Here is a 5,412-nt window from a genome sequence, read left to right as displayed (position 1 = left end):
CAGCTAGTTTCAAAATGATCAAAATTGCTTAACTACTCTGATAGTTTGGAATGCTTTCATTTTACAAAGAAAAAAAATCTATTGCACAACATGAGCCCAATCTAAAAAATTGAGTTCCAACCCATTTTCCATCAGTGAAATGTAAAGATAAAAAGAGGCCTGAAAAGGTTTTGTAGGGCTTGAATGCATTATTTTATTCAATTGCTTAGTAATAGCTTAGCTGCTATTAAAAATTTGGATGCATGTCAGAGACAAGGAAGCTGTTTTGAATCCTATCCACTTCTGTGTTAAGTATGTGAAAGAATTATATGCCTCTAATAGGCCAGCCAGCTTGCCAATGTGATATCCCATAGTCTGGTTAAATGATACACAATGACAGTGCACTCAGCTGATTATCGGTGGGTTAAGGGTTTCTTATTATCTTTTCAGGTGTCAAAATAATGAATCCAATTACCTCCTCTGTTTGTGTGTATTCTTCTGGGATCAAGACATTCTGCCATTATAGTGTACACATCCCATGACATTTGGTAAAGTGCAGAAAGTCTTCCTCTAGAGCCCCCTCACCCCCCCAAGAATTGTTTTAAATTTTTTCCTTTGGGCTGACACTTTCATATTTAGAATAAACCTTCCAGGATTTTCTTCCATAAATGTTGAATGGTTAACTGTTGAGTACAAGACCATCTGTTTCTGTCTAATTGGCATAATGAGGGAAGACCACATTTTTGAAGCCTGGAAAAAAAAATTTTGATAGAGTGGGCTCAGCATGGTATTTTGTATAAAGGACTAGAGTAGCTCCTAGATGCCAGGATAGTGAAAAAAAAAAATGGACCTTTGAAGTATTTGATATCACTTGGGATTTGAGTTGAGGGGAAGCTCAGCTACAGTACCTTAGGGCTCTGGTCCATTTATGTGGGTTCAAGTCCTAGCTCTATCACTTCCTCATTGTGAGCATTTGGGCACACTTAGAGCCTCACTTAAAGTGAACCTATTAATGCCTCACTTCCCCAACTGTCGAAGGGGGAATAATAACGCCGAGGAAATGCAGTAATGTGTATGAAATGAACATTTTACAGAGTGTCAGGCATGTAAACTTACTAAGCTCTTAGTCATAATCAAATAAAGCATAAAATAATTTGCTATCTCTCTTTTCTGAGCCCTAAATAATGGTGCATAATTTAAGAAAGATTTTTCCCCCTGCCTTGCAAAATTTTTGATATGAAAAGTCTTATGAAGATACCAAATGAAGCTATATTTGATTTTTTTCATGTCACAAATGCCCTTTATGACCACTCCTCCTGGGGTGAGGATGGAAGTGAGGGATAGGGAAGGTTTCTAAGACAAGAATTGCTGTTCTGTTCCCAGGTAACAGGTTACTTATCTGTGGTTCTTGTTTCACTAGGTCATCTCAAACCTGGCTCACTGTAGAACCTCCACTTTCCCAATGGGACAGATGTGGGAGGAGACAGGGGAACAAGAAACAGACATTTCTCATGATATGATGCTATCCTGGGTTGTTGTCTGAGCTTGGGCATAAACCAGCTGTGTGAGGCTGAGAGCAAGAAGTCGCTCATTCTCTGGGCTCAGTTGATTTGTGTGAAATAATAGGGCTAAACAGATGACAGCTAAGGTTGTTTAGAGCACTGATATTCTATATTGCTGACAACCTCTATAAGAACATTTCCTGCTCCACACCCAGGAAACAGTTCGAGGGTGAGCAGGACAGCATTGGCAATGTGGTAACTCCCACACCTGTGGCTTTCAGCTTCTTGCTGTCTGATCCCTCTGCTCATGGCACACATAGTCCTTCATGGGTGGCCACAAGTGGGTGGCCACTCACTAAGGTAAGGTTACAGAGCTTTTAAAAGTCATATCTCCTTTTGAGAAACATAAAACAAAAATCCCACATGTCTTCAATTTGCTCCATCTTGGGAGATGCTAATAAGCCTCCATCACACCCCAATATGTTCTTTCCTGCTTTATGATTTGGGGAGTATTTGTTCTGTCGCACCTTGTCCCACTTCTCTCCAAATGTCCACCCTCAACAGAGGTTGTAAAAGGGCATCTGGTGGATCAGATTCAGCCCACAGAAGACATTATTTCCCCCCCCAAAAAAATTTCCAAAATTGGAGTTAATTCCCAGCATTTAACGATCAGAAGACTTCACATAAAACCCACATTTCAACTTCCTTTGAAAATATAACAAAAAGGAAAATATGATCAGAATTTCCCCAGAAAGGAAGACCTGTTTCTTGCACCAGCAGGCGAAGAGTCTAGCCAGGATATAGAAAGGGCACCACCCTTTCTCCTCACTCTACAGTGTCTCAGCTGAATGATGTCCCCTCGAACCTCTTTAAGCTGGCACAGGACCATCATGTTAACCAGTCACCTTGAGAACCTGGTTGCAAAGGCGCCTCTTTGGAGAACATGACTCCTGCTCCCTGGCTTGCTTCACTCCTTCAAGTTGTCTGCCAGGCCCTCTAGCCATTTGATTCTGTGCCCCTCCCATGGGTTCATACATAAAGTCTCACCTTAAAGAGGCCCAGTTCTTTAAGTTTCAATCCTTGTGAATGTGCAAATCCCTTGAACAGGATTCACATTTTGAGACTTAAATAAATTATATGTCACTGTGCAAAAAGCTCTAAGTGCATGTTTTGCTAGAAACAAAGAGGAGAGGGTTTGGGGATACATAGGTTCTAGGCTGGGCTAGGGGATTAAATCAAGTATCTGCGAAGAGTGGGAGAGGGGCTGGGGCTGGATAAAGGACGGACAGCTTTCAAGTCTTCCTGAAAGTAAGCAGGAGGCAGGGTGAGATGGGGAGTAACATGGTCCTCTCTTGACTAGAATAGTTTCCCACAATCTCCTGGGGGCATTAGTGCTCCCAGCTCTCTGCTGTCTGTAGGAAGACAAAGAATCCTCAGGGCAACAGACCAATGGAGATGAGGTTTGGAGCAACCTCAGTGCAACTAATTTTAGGACAGAAATATATGCAAATTGCATGCTGCCCTTGGACTTGATTTTCCTCAGATGCTAAATTGCTTTCCAGCTCTGAATATATTTAATTCCGGTTTCCTTTGCTGTCCCATAAGAACTGTGCCTTTTGGCCGTATGAGGCTTTACCTCTAGTGTAACTTGCATTCGACTTCCCGTGATATACCCAGTTTATTTGCCAATTAGGCCACAAATGAGTCCTGTTTAAAGCAATCCTGAAGAAATTGTATTCCAGAGAAGGTTTGTATTAGAATCACAGCATCACTAAATCAAACCTAGCAAGGACGATACCACTGGTGGCTAATGTCAACCCATGAGATTGTGTTTAATGTACTGGTCAATGGCTGACCTCAGAACGAGTCAAAGGCCATGAAATCAATATCTACATAGTAACTTCAATATAATATTCACCATTATCTTGAACTGAGTCACTCACTTGATATCTCAGCTTCTGTACCAAATGCAAGGACAGATGCCTGCAGAGTACATGTGCAGACAGAAGGAAATTCTGACCGAGAAGATCATCTCCACTAACTTAGTCATACAATGAAAGGTTTCACTCCTGAACAAAATACTTTAACAGGCAAAGGCTTTCCGCTTTGTAGTCTGAAAGCTCTCTGAAACTCCATTTCTCTAGAAATAGCAAGCATACTGTGTCACATTAAATTTCTTCTATCAGCTGAATTGTATGGCATGAAATTTTAGGTTGAATCATTTTGTCTAAAAAGGAAAAAAAATAGGTCATTTGCCTTTTCTTCATAATTTTGTTTGTTTACTATTGGGTACTTCAGCCAAATTCAACTGAAGGAATAAAATATAGCTTATGGTGTATGCAGATGTGATATGAGGTTTGACTTCTCCACAAAAGCTGTAAGAATATTCTTTTATCAAATAGTTAAAAACACAAATTCTACCATACTTATGCAACTATCCTGTCTGTATATTCTTCTGTAACCTTTTATAATAGTATTTATATAGTGGTACTGAAAGTTAAAGCATAATTTTTCCTTTTGTTCTGTTAACTTTATAAACTTGCTGCATTGGCTTCATTTTTAAGGACTGGATAACAATCTATCAAATCTACCATTGTGGTAAATTGCAAAACAGCTTCAAATTCTTCACCTCTCCCTGTTTCTACATCCTTTGCAATGTGATTTTTTAGCTCCTCCCATCAGGGGGTAAAGTTTATTTTCCAGTTATTGGAATATGGACTGATCTTGTGACTTGCTTTGGCTAAGAGAATGTAGCAGAAGTGATGATGTGCAGATTCTATGGTTGTGCTTCATGAAGACTTGCATACTTCTGCTTTCTTCTTGGAACCCTGCTGTAGACTAGCATCATCAGAAAAATCCCAAGCAAGTTACTAGAGACTGAGAAACTATGTGGGGGAGGGGGTAAGAGGGAGGGGAACCAGTCAACCTAACCATTATAGCTAAGCCTTCATAGACCAGCCAGCTTCAGTTGACCTATAAGCTGACCACAGATGCATGAAGGAGTCCAGCTGAGACCAGAAGAAACCCCCAGCTGATCTATTAACTCATATGCAAACACAAATGCTTGTTGTTCTAAGCCAGAGTGTTTTGGGGTGATTTGTTATGTAGCAATAGCTAACTGATAACACCATAATTTTCATAACTATTTCCCTTTTGTTGTTTATATAAGTGTTCCCAAAATTTCTTTATTACAAAAAAGTGTTGTGCTGAACATTTTGGTACAAGTGAATATTTTTTTTCTATTAGAATTTTTATTTAGTTAAAGGAAACTGGCAATTTGATTTTACCTCTTATAACACTTTGCAAAATACTATATTATTGAAATTCTGAGGTCATCTATAGGATTATTATAGTCAAACAAAATCTAAGTTTTTATATTAAACTAGAGGCCTGGTGCACAAAAATTTGTGCACTCGGGGGGTAGGAGGGTCCCTCATCCCGGCCTGTGCCCTCTCGCAGTCTGGGACCCCTCGGGAGATAACGACCTACTGGCTTAGGCCTGCTCCTGGGTGGCAGAGGGAAGGCCTAATCCCTAGGTGCAGCCCCTGGTGGGGCTCAGTTGTGATGCCACCTTATATTAAACTAGAGGCCTGGTGCACAAAAATTTGTGCACTCGGGGGGTAGGAGGGTCCCTCATCCCGGCCTGTGCCCTCTCGCAGTCTGGGACCCCTCGGGAGATAACGACCTACTGGCTTAGGCCTGCTCCTGGGTGGCAGAGGGAAGGCCTAATCCCTAGGTGCAGCCCCTGGTGGGGCTCAGTTGTGATGCCACCCTCAGTTGTGCTCAGGGTAGGGCCGAGTGGGGGTTGGAGCACCGTCCCCTGTCACACTCAAGGCAGGGTCGATGGGGAGATTGCGGTGCCACCCCCTGTCATGCACAGACCAGGGCCCATCAGGGGGTTGTCACTCAGAGAGTAGGGCCGATAGGGGAG

The sequence above is a fragment of the Myotis davidii genome, unplaced genomic scaffold (assembly GCF_000327345.1).
Source record: "Myotis davidii unplaced genomic scaffold, ASM32734v1 scaffold709, whole genome shotgun sequence".
Lineage (NCBI taxonomy): Eukaryota > Metazoa > Chordata > Mammalia > Chiroptera > Vespertilionidae > Myotis > Myotis davidii.
The sequence above is the reverse complement of the archived record's forward strand: the minus strand, read 5'-3'. Positions refer to the sequence as shown.